At 49.2% G+C, this 14,135-nt stretch overlaps 1 long non-coding RNA gene across 1 annotated transcript; it reads right to left on the bottom strand.

Annotated features, from left to right (window-relative positions):
- Positions 1-3,513: 3,513 nt before the first annotated feature.
- Positions 3,514-11,967, bottom strand: LOC116447494. Its single transcript, XR_004241587.1, has 3 exons — positions 11,888-11,967; positions 6,294-6,381; positions 3,514-3,900 (listed from the first exon to the last, which is right to left on the bottom strand). It is a non-coding gene; the product is annotated as an uncharacterized LOC116447494 (long non-coding RNA).
- Positions 11,968-14,135: the final 2,168 nt, after the last annotated feature.

Genomic DNA, 14,135 nt, shown 5'->3' on the forward strand with positions numbered 1-14,135 from the left:
CATCTCGTGACAAGACAAAATCTCAGCTACGGAAAAGGAAAGTGGGGCTTCCTAAACACACACACACACAAAATATGATCCACTCGTGCAACACTTTCCACTGCTATTGAAGGGACTGAGTTCAACAAGTTATCATGGAATCGTGGGATCTCCTGAGCTGGGAGAGACCCACAGGGATCATCCAGCCTGCCCAGACACCCCAACAGTCCCACCCTGGGCATCCCTGGCAGCGCTGTCCAAATGCTCCTGGAGCTCTGGCAGCCTTGGGGCTGGGACCCCCCATTCCCTGGGGAGCCTGGGCAGTGCCTGACCACCCCCTTTTCCCAATATCCACCTGCCCCTCCCCTGACACAGCCATTCCCTGAGTGCTGCCCCTGTCACAGGGAGCAGAGATCAGTTCCACTACAATAAATAAAAGGTCTCAATTCAAGCACAGGCTGATGGTTATGAAGGCACTGAAGACGAGGCATGTGCTCCAGAGCTGCTGCTGGTGCTGAGCACTGAGCTTAGGCCGCTCCCATGAGCTGGGGCTGCCCTGATAGTCAGACATGGAACCGGAGAAAAGAGGAGCAAAACCCAAAATAGACGCACGCACACACAAAAATGCAGAAAGAGCGTTTCTTTTTATGTCTGTCTGCTGAGCTTAGAGGGCTTTCTTGGCTAAGTCTGAGCTAAATATTACTGAAAATAGCACAGTGCTGCAGCTATTTCAAAGCTCTGTCTGTATTTGTTCTGTGCACTGGGTGGGCAGGAAGCTCCGTTTCATAAATCACTTTCAACGAGACAGTAGGCTATAAAAAGGGAGGGTTTTTTTTCCCTTTAGCGTTTCTACTTCTGAGTGTTCTGAAGGGGCACAGGCTGCACACTGGGGAGAGTTCAACAAATGTGTTCCTTGCTGCTCCACAGATCTTCTCTCACACATGAGAGACCCAGGCAGACACTGGGCAGACAGTCCTGTGCTCGGAGGTTGACCGGCTCATGCTTAGACTGGGCTAAAATATTCAAAAAATGTTAGAGAAGGGCAGATTTAGGTGAGGTATTGGGAAGGAATTGTTCCCTGGGAGGGTGGTGACACAGGAAAGCTGTGGCTGCCTCTGGAGTGTCAAAGGCCAGGCTGGACATTGGGGCTTGGAGCAGCCTGGGACAGTGGGAGGTGTCCCTGCCCGTGGCACTGGATGGGCTTTAAGGTCCCTTCCAACCCAAACCACTCTGGGATTCTCTGATTTTTCAGCCTCTTCTCATTCCCAGCCCTGTGCAAAGCCCTCCACAAGCAGTTTCCAAGGGCACTTCCAGCCTTGGAAACCCCTGTGGTGGAATCATTGCCTAGGAAAGAAAACAGGTGAGTCAGGAGAGTCTCCTGGGACATTTTTGGGCACGGACAGGGAGGGATGTGCTGCAGGAGGAAGGCTGTGAGGAAGAGGGGAAAAGCAGGTAGGACAACCTACCAAATCCAGGGATTCTGCTTGGAAGATCCTTCTTACAACGAAAGGATTGAGCTTTGCACTCTAGAAGGATCCAGCTGCAGGTTAGGTTGCTCCCGGTGGTAGCTTTTAGGAACAACAGGATGGGAGAGAAGCAGGGAGTCAGTGCCCTCTGCAAGGAAAAGCTGCTGTCTGGTCCAGCTCATGAAATCACCACTCTTCCCATTAATACCACAAAAAACCAGGGATCTGCACATCAGTATGGAAAATGTACCCTGGGATTTTGGTGCTGGGCAGCTAAAACACCACACAGGAATAAATGGCACTGGGGAGGAGATTTTCCTCTGGGGAAACTCACACAGACAGGGAAGCATGGTAAGGCCACACCTGATAAAAGTCAGAAAGAGCTGAGCCCAGAGAGCCCTCTGGAATCAGCACCGAAAATCTTCATAAATCCAACCAGCAATTCCAGCCCCAGCCTTTCCCTGGGATGCTCTCCCAGCCTTTGGATTCCACAGCTCAGCATCTTCCTAGGTTTGGAAAAGTTTTTGGGCTTCCCATCCCTGGAAGTGTCCTAGACCAGGTTGGAGCACCCTGGGACAGTGGAAGGTGCCCCTGCCTGTGGAACTGGATGGGTTTTAAATCCCTTCCAACCCAAACCAGTGTGGGATTTTGTCCATTCTCCTCCTTCCTGACACCACCCCAGCGCGTCAGAGAGTTTATGGTGGTGGAGTTCATGGTTCAGGTTTGGATTAGTGCTCCACAGAGGAGTAATTCTTCAAAAAAACCCAAACCAACCCAACTCCACCCAATATCAGCAACGCCAGAGCCTTTCCCAACTCGGTGGCTCAGATTTCACTGCCTTGTGTTGATCGATCCTGATTTAGGAGAGACCATCCAGTGCTGGGAAGGCAGATTAAATCTTCTCATTTTCCATGGCAAGTATTAGGGTGAATCACTAAACCCAGGCTGTGCTCTCAGAGCCTGCAGCATCCCATGCTCAGCATTCCCTCGCTGCTTTCAGCTCCCTACATTTGTCATGGGACCTCCGTGGATTTGCTGAGTGCTGAAGTTTGCTTTTAAATTCCCTTCCAATCATGGAAACCACGCCGTAAGTGGAGCCATTGTAATGTGATTTGCAGAAAATGAGCTATCTGGAAACGAATTCTGGTGGTTCTGGGTTGGCTCAGCTCATGGTGTGTGGCTTTGATCAGAAATAAAGGAAAATCTTGGAACATGAAAGTCAGAAAAATTCGCCCCAAACCAAGAGTCTGAAGTGTAAAAGCGTTGATTGAAGCTGAGTGAGAAATAGCAGAAATCCTCTGGTTTTGCACAGTGGTGCAAACAGTTAGTTCAGGGGTGGTGTAGCTATTGGTAGTTATTGAATGCCAAAACTTAGGATACAACTATATATTTATATAGATAGATAGATAGATAGATATGGATACATAGATGTATTTCACATTTAAAACAAAGAAACCTCTGCATGTCACACAACACCGTTTCACCTCTTCCCTCTCTTAGACATGGATTTCAGACCTCCAAAAATAGAGAAATAATATTTTCCATTGTGTCTGCCACAACCTTGGTGAGTGGGATGTGCAGCTGCTTTTCCACCACCTCCCCAACGCGCTGGAATCATGGATTCATAGCTGGAATGTCATCCTAGCAGTAAATTCAGATATTCGCTGCACCCCCGAAGCTGAGCTGTGACGTGGAGAGGCTCCAGCATGTCCTGACTGGAGCAGCTCCCCTATGGAGCCAGGCTGGGAGAGCTGGGAATGTTCAGCTGGGGAAGAGAAGGTTGTGAGGAGACCACACAGCTCCTTCCAGGGTCTGAAGGGACACAGGGAAGCTTGAGAGGGACCCTGCAGCAGGAACTGGAGGGGGTTCAAACTCAAAGGGGAAAAATTAGGTTGGATATTGGGAAGGAATTGTTCCCTGGGAGGGTGGGCAGGCCCTGGCACAGGGTGCCCAGAGCAGCTGTGGCTGCCCCTGGATCCCTGGCAGTGTCCAAGGCCAGGCTGGACATTGGGGCTTGGAGCAGCCTGGGACAGTGGGAGGTGTCCCTGCCCATGGCAGGGGTGGCACTGCATGGGCTTTGAGGTCCCTTCCCACCAAAACTAGTCTGGGATTCTCTGAAAACCAGTGCCAGTGATGGTGCCTTGCAAGGCACGTTGATCTGGGATGCCCTTCCTCAAACTTCCAGCAGCAGCTTTTGCTGTTCAAATTACCTCCATTTTAAAAATAAAAAGAAATCACCCAGCGATCTGTAAATCCTCTCCTATCCCTGGCTCACCAGCAGCAACAGCACCCACAGAACTTAAAGTTTTCCTTAAAAAGCCTCTAAAGCTGTTGAGAATTCCTGCAGTGCATCCCATGAGAGGAACAAGGTGTCAGGGCTTCATCCAGAGCCTTGCTGGAGACAGAGATTGAGGCTGGAAGGTTGCAGATGGATCCAAACCGAGAAACCTGGGGGCTGGAAACTGAAAATCAGTCTTGGAGAGAGCTTGGGTGAGAGATGAAGGATGCAGGAGCCCGGAGAGAGCAGCTCTGCACACCCAAGTGTGCACATGTTCTACCCAGGAAGCAGGGCTGGAGGCCCTCCGGAGGATAAAACCCCTCCTGGCAGGGCAGAGGATTCCAGCTTCTCCCCACATTCTCTGCCCAGGAAAGCCAGAAGGAAGCTGCTGCTTTTTTGTGAGCCACTCTGAGATGAATCCATTTAAGGAGAGAAGCTCCTGGGACGTGGCTTCGGGACAAACATCACCTCTCCCAGGCAGACTCCAAAGGATTTGTGTTTACAAGCTGAGCTCCCCTCTGGCTCAGAGGAGTGGGAACACGCAGAAAAAGGAGATGCAGTGTGCTGCCTCCAGGGTGGAGCTGCTTTTTTTAGACCAGGTTGACCATGCCAGGCAGAAAGATCTGTCTGGAGGGGCTCAGTCACCTTTAAATCTCTATTTTACAGCCGGTTTTTACCTTAAGATGTTTAAAACTCTTTCTATGCTTGGTGCGAGTTTCTCACTGAAAGTGAGGCTTAAAAAGATTAGAGAAAGCTCCTCCTTAATCACCACCACATAATTGCCTCTGGAAATGCAGGATTGCTCCAGCAATCTGCCCCTTTCGAGCCCAGCACCCCTTTTCCTTGCTTTAGGGCCTGCCAAGGCAGCAGCTCGGGGTGCTTAGCCTGGTATTCCGTCTCAGGAAGATCCCAGAAAAAATTCATTTTGATTCCAATCCCATTTATGTTACTGAGTAGCTGGTATTTGGGAGTTACTGCTCAGAGTAATTAGTCACTACTCAGAGAAGCTGTGGCTGTCCCTGGATCCCTGGCAGTGTCCAAGGCCAGGTTGGCTGGGGCTTGGAGCAGCCTGGCATAGTGGAAGGTGTCCATGCCTATGTCTGGATGAGCTTTAAGGTCCTTCCCAACCCAAACCATTCTGGGATTCTGGGATTTTGGGATTTTTTTCTTAAGCTCTCGGAATGATTTGGCTCCCAATCCCCGCTAGAAACTGTTAGAAGTCCTGAGGTGGTTTGGAAAAGCTTTGGTGGAAGTTTATTTCCAGCAGAGACATCCTGTGTCAATATGAATCTGGAATTAAAATCCTCTCGTTTGGAAGATGAGGGTGATGAGGAGTGTCAAGTTTTTAGGGACAGAGGTATTATTTGATTTATCACAGAGCCATGGAATGGTTTGGCTTGGAAGGACCTGAAGGATCCTCTCGTTCCACCCCCTGCCACGGGCTGGGATGCCACTTGCTCCACCAAATCATCATCCTAACAAGTGTTTATTCCCTTTTTCCCTGTTTTTCCTGCACTGAATGACCAACAAATTCTAAAATATTTCCCAGCTTGGCTTGGCCGTGCTGTGTATTTGTATTTCAAGCAGGACTAAGTGCTTGTTAGGGTGAGGAGATCATACCTTTGGATTTTCCTCCAACCCAAAACAACCATGGAAGGCGCTTGGGGAAGAGCTAAAGCAAAGTGAAAGTTGCTGCTGCTGTTGGAAGCTGCTCTGGGCTGGAGGGTGGGAGAGCCCAGCAAGGCAGAGGTGATGGAGAGATGGGAGAACTGGGAGACAGCACATCCTGGGAAGCGTTTCCTGGGGAGCCTGGCTGCAGGGTATAATCAGGCAGCTGCTGCTCGTTTGCTGGGTGTTTTTTTAACTCCCATCCCAATCCCCCGAGCCTCCCCTCCTGCCTTGCCTTTTTTTTTTTTTTGCTGGTGAGTGCTGTCTGTTTGTGTAAGGGGTGTCGGGGGCCTGAAATTGTGATCCCAACCAGCAATTTGGGTGTGTGGGTGAAAATGAACCGTTGTAGTTGGTTATTTTATGGGCCCAAAATACGGCTGTTAAAAACCCCAACATTCCCCAGCCGAGCTTTCTGCATCCAGCCCATAAAATGTCTGGGATGCAGAGCCGGGATCCAAGGCGACTTCCTGCCATGAAATTGTGCTGCACTAATGATCACTGCAGCCTGCTTGCTAAACTTGGAGCCCTCTTGTTTTCCCCAAGGGAGATTATGTTGTTTGTCTTGGGGAAAAAGGAAAATAAAAATAAAGTGTTTGTGTGCTGCAGCTGTGAAGTTTATAGGGCTTCAAAAATTCACCTGACACGGGACTAGGCAGCCAGGTCAGCCTGGGTACAGAAGGCAAAAAAGAAATACATTGGGAAGCTGGAAAAAAGGACAAAGATAAAGGATTATTGACAATTTAATTGTCTATCAACCTCCCTGTTTAAAATCAGTGCTGGAAGTTCATTTTTAGGTGGGGTTGTGTGTTTCCTTCCTTTTACTGCCCTCAATTCTTGTTCCTCATTCCCCAAACACTGCTTCTCTTATCGTATTTTGAAATAGAATAAATGCTGGTTTTTACCTTAGGACAGGTTTTGAGTGAGGAGATGTCAAACTTCAGGCTTCTAAAACTGCACCTGTGAAATCCCAGTTCAGGGTTCTGATGCTGGCTGGGGAAAAAAAAAAAAAACAAACAATGCAGAAAAAGAAGATTAAACTGAGATGTGATGGGAAAAAGAGGAATTTAAAGTCCACTGAAAAAAAGGGGCTTTTTCTTTCAGCATCACCCTGGTTAGGAGTAGCTTTTTTTAAGCTGCTTTGAGGAAAAGAAAAGTCTTTTTTAGGTGCCAGTGGAAGACTGATAAAGATAGATTGGAAAAGGGACAGGGCCAGATGAGCCCCGTCATCCCAGGTACCTCCAAGCTGTTGTTGTAGGGCTTCCTAAAAGCCACCCAAGCTTTTAATCCTTGGGATAAATCAGGACTTTTCTCCAGTAGGGGAAGGAAATACAGGGCCTGTTTGGCCTTCAGCTCAGGGAGGATCAAAGCTGGGATTTTGGGATCCTTTTGAACCTCCAGCCAGGGTGATTCGTGTCACACATGCCCGTGACATCCCAAATATCCCGACGGAGGGCACGGTGACAGCAGCCACAGCTGCAAAAAGAAGGAATTTTCTGGATCTGCTCCCATATTTAATGTAGCTTTTTGAGTGTGGGATGTGTCAGCCCCACACACGAGGCTGTGAGCAAGAGAATTCCCTGCTTCCCAAACATTTCAGGAATAAAGACTTTTACCAGCGGCACGAAATTCCAGAGGCACTTTAGGTGGGATTTTTAATTTGGTCACTCCCTCTACTGGAGGTTTTTTGCTTCGGCTTTATGCAGATGGTGATCTCGTTAACAACTGATTAATCAGGCTTCACACGGTGGGGTTTTTAACGATTTCTTTTAAAAATAACAGCATTTAACTCATTTTTTTTGTAGCCCCCAGAGTGCAGGGCTGTCCATGTGATGAAAATCCGTTGGGATACACACTGAGGGCAGCAGAGAAAGATGGACCAGGGCACTTCCCAGGAGTTTGGGGCCATTTTTCCTCACAGCAGCCTTTAAACAGCATCTTGTTTTTAGCTTCCCAGGGGCTGCTTCGGGGCTGTCAGGATGTTAATTCCATTTACTGCCTGCATTTTGAAAGCAAACTCCCACCTCCACCTGGAAGCGGAGAAAAGGGCATTGCAGGATTTATCCCAGTCAGCTGGAGCTCAAAGAGCAGAGGTGGTGGGATCACTGGGGATTTCAGGAACCTATCCCACTGCCAGCACCTAAACCCAGCAGATCCAAGCATTGCCTTGAAAAGCACTTCCCTAATATTTAGTTTGGAGGTGGCTCTGTGTAAATGGGAGAAGCTTGGAAAAGGGTAAGGAAATGCAATTCCAGCATTCTTGGCTGAGGAGGATTAATAAAACACAGAGAAGGATTAATAAAACACAGCAATCTAAAGCTCCGTAGAATTAATTAACTTCCCTCAGCATATTTGGAGCAGCAGGATGAGACGGATGCAGGAATTTTTCTGGGGGATGTCACGGAAAGATTTGATGGGCAATATTTTATTCCCAGCAATCCAAACCCTTGTCAGCAGCAAGGCCAGCCCGTGCAAGCCCAGCTTTGTGCTGTTGGGTTGCGTTTAAATTCCTGTTCCCTTGGTGGATCTGCCTCCAACCCCAGCCCAGCTCAGCAATTGCAGGTCCCCAGCACCGCAGGCTTTTCTTAGCTGGGTTTGGTTAAGCCAGGGCTGTGTTTAAGGCAGGGCCCAGCCCCTGTTTGACAAGGCTGTGCATTCCAAGCCCGCATGTTTTCACATTCCCAGCGGGAATTGCCATCTTCCCTGCCTGGGTTTGCTGCTGAGATGCCCGGGACAGTTCTTTTAAGATGGAGGTTGGAGACTCGGACAAAATCCCTCCCTGGGAGGGTGGGCAGGCCCTGGCACAGGGTGCCCAGAGCGGCTGGGGCTGCCCCTGGATCCCTGGAAGTGTCCAAGGCCAGGCTGGACATTGGGGCTTGGAGCAGCCCGGGACAGTGGGAGGTGTCCCTGCCCGTGGCACTGGATGGGCTTTAAGGTCCCTTCCAACCCAAACCACTCTGGGATTCTCTGATTTTTCAGCCTCTTCTCATTCCCAGCCCTGTGCAAAGCCCTCCACAAGCAGTTTCCAAGGGCACTTCCAGCCTTGGAAACCCCTGTGGTGGAATCATTGCCCAGGAAAGAAAACAGGTGAGTCAGGAGAGTCTCCTGGGATATTTTTGGGCACGGACAGGGAGGGATGTGCTGCAGGAGGAAGGCTGTGAGAAGTGAGCAGGCAGGAGAACTTCCTGAGGAGCTGTGGCTGCCCCTGGATCCCTGGCAGTGTCCAAGGCCAGGCTGGACACGGGGGCTTGGAGCAGCCTGGGACAGTGGAAGGTGACTCTGCCCGTGGCAGGGGTGGAGACAAGATGGGCTTTAAGGTCTGTTCCAAGCTGAAGCATTCCAAGGTTTTCTGGAGCAGTTTTCCAGTGGCCAGTGAAGGTTTACCCAAATCTCTCTGTTTTTTCTGCTGCTCTTTGATCTGCTGGTGTTACCTGGGAGAGGTTCCACCCAAACCTGGGTCACCCCATCAGACAGTGACACACTCAGCCTCTGGCTTCTTCTGAGGAGACCTCCTCTGGGAGAGGAGACCCTGGGATCAGCCCATCGCCTCCCTCCCATCCTGAATTTAGAGCTCCAGGAGCGTTTGGACAGTGCTGCCAGGGATGCACAGGGTGGGATTGTTGGGGTGTCTGTGCAGGGCCAGGAGCTGGGCTGGATGATCCCTGTGGGTCCCTCCCAGCTCAGGAGATTCTGTTCCATGACCCTGGGATCATTCTGGAATGTCGCCCTCCCAGAGGGATGGAACTCTTCTCCCAAACCAGTCCTTTATGTGCAGGTGGTGGAGTTTCATGTAGAGGTCAGCAACGATGCAAATAAAAACGCTGGTCTGGGCTGTTCAGCAGCACCAGGGGTCACCAGAGAAACCTCTGATCTGTGGGGTTTCCTCTGTGTGTCCTGGGTTTACACCCTGCCTGGGGCAGGGGACACTGCAAATATTGGGAGTTCCACAGGAGAAACAGGGAGTTCTCCCATTTCTATGGAATGCAGCGTGTTACCTGCTGTGGAAAATCTGGGAAGAACAGACAAATGTGGGCCTGTCTATGCTCCCATGAGCCTTGGGTGAGAAAAATCTCAGAAATTAGAAATACTGGAGAATTTCTAATCAATGAATCAAGAGCTACTAGCCATGGGAATTTTAAATTTCAACTTCTGAACTAAACACTGAGGAGTTCAGAACATCGTAAAGCAAAGAAATGCTGAAAATGTTGAAAAATGGAAAATACTGAAGCAGTTTGAAAATGTTTTAAGGCATCTTAAGGCGTTTCTCGAAGCTGTTGAGTTGGTATTTTTGATTGTAGCATCTGACAGCCCGAAAGCTCTGAAACTTCTGAGAAAAAGTGGAATTCTCTTATACCTTCCTGACACCTGCAGGGAAACTCTATCCCTGGCATGCTGTCCTTGGAGATTTTTGAGGAGTAGCTGGCGAAGGGTGATGAATCAGCATCAGATTTTCCAGCTGTGCCATGATTCTGGCAATATCCCAGAAAAATAACCTCAGGATGAATCAGTGTGAGGAATCCCAGGGCCAAGTCCAGGCCTGCTGTGCCGGAGGAGTCTGTGTGTGACACCAAGCAGGAATTTGGCTGCTTCCCAGCCTGGTTTTCTGCATATTTAGGAGCAAAACATCCAGGATCTGATGTTGGGACGCTGGGAAACACCACCTGTGCTACTCCAGGCTGGCTACTGCTGCCCTAAAAACCAGCCAGGCAGGGTTTAAATGAGCAGGAAACCGGGAAAAAAAATCATGGCATGAGGCAGAGTGGCATCAAACTGTCCCCAAATGTCCTATAGAGACCAAGGTGAACATCCCATCATGTTCTGTCAGTCCCACTGGTTAAGGGAACCTATGGAAGTGGCATCCGAGATCTTGGGAGCCAAAAGTTGATTTTTTTTTTCCTGAAAGGGTGTAAAATGCCTGCGAGCACGTGGTGTGTTCAAACAGAATTCCCCACTCCTTGTCCCCGAAATTCTGATGAATTAAGGGAAGCAGCCACCCCCGGGTTCTGCCCTGTAAACAAAAAGCCAAGAGAAAATTTTCAAGCTTCCCTTGGCTTTTATGATCTAACTCTACCTGTGGCTAGGGAAAAAATGACCAAAAATTCCAAATTTAGTGAAAATATAATTCCTTGAGAGGTTTCTGCCTCCTGGTTATCCCCAGCATCCAGGTCAGACATGGACACAAAGCTCAGCTAACACAGGAACCAACATTTCCAGTCACATGAAGCCAAAATACTACAGAATAAACATGCTCCGGGGTTAATTTTGTGGTTTGGTTTTAGCCTTGTTTTTTTTTTCTCCAGATTGCTGAGAACCCCAACCTCTCATGAGCAGTGAACAGACCTAAACCCAAACCTAAGCTGCACTTTTTTCCTCCCAGTGGAACGAACTCCTCAGGCTGGGGATTTTCATCTGCGCTTCCTCAATTATAGGACTTTTCAGGCTCCCTCATCTGTTCCCAGCTACATCCTGTGATTCCCAGCGTGCTCTCAATCTGGTCAGCACAACTTCCATGTCCTTATCAGTGACTCATCCGCACACTGGAAGATCTTAAGAGTGAATCACATCTCCCTGTTTGCCGAATTCCTGCCGCTGCCTGGGGAGGAAGGCTTGGGCTGATGGAGCAAAGCTCGAGGCAAGAGACACTTTGATGTTTTAGGGACTTAAAGAGGGTAGGAATCCTCCGAAAAGAGGATTTAAATCAGTTTATTAAATCACTCGGAGTCTGCTGTCGAGCAGTGACACCTTAAAACTCACCCTTGAGTTTTTCAGGCTGCACATGAGGTAAAATGAAAATGTTTGGGTTTTTGAAGCTGGCATTTAAAATATGTTGGAGCAGCTCTCTGTCACATCAGCTCCGTGGAGGAAGTGTCACTCAGCACAACGGGCCACAGGCTGTGCCTATAAATTGCCTGAAATCTTCCCTTTCAGCTGTCAGCTGACAAATCGAAACGGGAATTACATAAATACCAGTCCTACATTAAAGCCTGAACACAGGGCTCCTGTCTGCTGACGTCTGAGAGCTCCAAACGCAGCGAAACCACACGGAGTTAATGATAATTGAGATCATATGGCTTTTATCAAAGCTTCCCCCAGAAAAGCAGCTTAAGGGAAAAATCCTTAAATGTGTGTCTTGACCACAGTCTAGCGATCTCCTTCCGCATTGGAGCCTTTAACTAATTTGTTGGGTTAATTACTGAGGCCCAGGAAAGTTTGCAAGAGTGATAACTGCCTATTCTTTGATTGCTGATCATTCCATCCAGTGGGCTTCAGGAATTAAAAATAATCCCCCGAGTGCAAGATGCGAACCTGGGGATTCAGTCAGTGCCTAACGCTGCACTGACAGCCAAAAAAGCAAAGCAGCCCCTGGAATCGCTGTGTCAGGGAGTTCACGGCCTCCTGCAGAAAACTGGGATTCGAAATGGGTCCAAAGTGAGATCAAGGAGATGTGGAGGGGGTTCGGAGGCTCGTTAGGCAACTCTGATGTGCCACACTCTCCTACCTTTAATTGGAGGGGTGGTGGAGCTCCTGCTCCGCATCCAGCGCCGGAGGAATGACCAGAAGGCCGAACAGGAGGGAGAGGCGGGGGGAGGAGGAGGAGGAAGCAGTAACTGAGGAGCCAAGAGATGATTGTGAAAGTGCTCCGAGGAGTCTGAGTGTCTGGCGAGATGCAAGGAGCTCCGAGGGACAGGCCCGCTCCTGCTTCCCTCCCAGCCCACAGCAGTGGCACTGCTGAGTGTCCCAAAGCATGGCCGTGCTTAATTAGCCGTGGTTCATTAGCCATGGTTAATCAGCCGTGTTATCTATGCCCGTGTAACAACAGAGATACTGGCCATCCACACACACCCCCCTCGGTGTTCCAGGGATGAGCGGGAATGAGAAGCCAACAGCAAAAACATGGAGCAGTTTAAGGACCTTCCTTCTGTTCTGACTCAGTTTACAGGAGGTTTTCTCTGTCCCTCCTCCATTATTTATAAAATGGAGCATGTTTTATAAATGTTCTGCAATAAGTCCCCGAGGCCTGGCCAGGCCAGCCACCAGCACAGCTTTGTTGCCCCCTGGATCCTTGGATGTGTCCAAGGCCAGGTTGGACACTGGGGCTTGGAGCAGCCTGAGACAGTGGAAGGTGTCCCTGCCCATGGCACTGGCTGAGATTTAGGGTCCCTTCCAACGCAAACCGTTCTGGGATTGTACAGTTCCATGACATCGGGGAAAAAGGGATTGGCAGTGCAGGATTTGCATGAATCAGGCCTCGTGTCACAGACAAAGTGCAAAGCCATCAAAACCCTCAAAGACTGCACTGGGAAACAGGAGTGGAAGGAGAATTTGGGCAATTAAATTACACATGGATGTGTCTGAGGCACAGAGGAGGTCAGACAGCTCAGGGGACACCATGAGAGCAAAAAAATGCTGTAGGATGACACAAGAAACTTCAAGAGAGAGGAATTGGGAGTCTGAGGGTCACAGTTCAGCAAGGAGGGATGAATCCAGAGGAGCAGGGACCATGGAATGGGTGTGAATGAGGAAAACCACATGGCAGAACTCACATGTTCCAGACTGGATCAGCTCCATGGGGGGACAGAGAGAGCCAGGCACTGATGGTAGCTCATGAAGACACTGGGTTTGTTCCCATGTGCAATATTCAGACTGGGAATGAAGTGTTTGCCCAAGAGGAAACCTGACCTGTTCTCATCCCACTTTTACAGCAACCCCCATGGCCCATTCCCTGGATTTCAAAGGATTCTCTCAGATTTTGACATCAAAGACTCAGTGAGGTTGGAAAAGCCCTCCAAGACCATCGAGTCCAAGCTGTGCCCGGTCCCTACCTTGCCACCAGCACTGGGTGCCCCATCCAGGCCTTCCTTGGAGACCTCCAGGGATGGGGACTCCAAACCTCCCTTGGCAGCCCCTGCCAAGGCCTGAGCACCCTATCCAGGGAGAGGAACATTTAATGATTTGAAAGCAGCTGATTCCAGCAGCCTTAGAGCTGGAATCCCTCTCCTGTTTGGATTAATTTTTTCCCCCTGTAGAGAAGGAGGATGGAATTCACAAGGAAAAAAGAAAAAAAGGGTGAGTTACTTCAGCTTTTTCAATAAGAGCAATTTCAGTTTCCCAAAAGAACAAGCAGTTATTAATATCGAATCTGGCTTTAATGAGGATTGTTTTTGGTGGAACAAGCACCCTCAGCGCAGCCACGATACATCTTTATAATGCAGCCCAGTTGCCGAGAGAGACATTACAATTACAAGGGAAGTATCTCAAAGTGTCTGTGTGGTATTTTTGGAGCTGCATTTGAAAATACAAAGCTGCAGCAGTACATCCTTCTAATTCAAATTTAAAGGCAAGAAAATTCAATATTAAGTCCTTTCTCCTGCAACTGCTCCAAGACTGATATGCTGCTGTGAAAAACCAGTCAGCTAACGGGTTTTTTGAGTGTGCACAGAACCTTAAAACGCATACAGACCTTCCAGCTGTTGGGAGCCCTTCCACTCTGCAGTGCCACCAAAGATGTTGGCAGACACCACACAAGCAGACTCGGAGACCTGGATCAGAACTTGGATAACTGGTCAAAAAGGGAAAAGGGAAAAAAAAGTATATTTGTAATGGTATTAAAGAGTTGGTTTGAAGTCAGAGAATCCCAGAATGGTTTGGGTGGGAAGGGACCTCAAAGCTCATCCCATGCCATGGGCAGGGACACCTTCCACTGTCCCAGGCTGCTCCAAGCCCCAGTGTCCAGCCTGGCCTTGGAC

This window comes from Corvus moneduloides, chromosome 8 (genome assembly GCF_009650955.1).
Source record: "Corvus moneduloides isolate bCorMon1 chromosome 8, bCorMon1.pri, whole genome shotgun sequence".
NCBI lineage: Eukaryota > Metazoa > Chordata > Aves > Passeriformes > Corvidae > Corvus > Corvus moneduloides.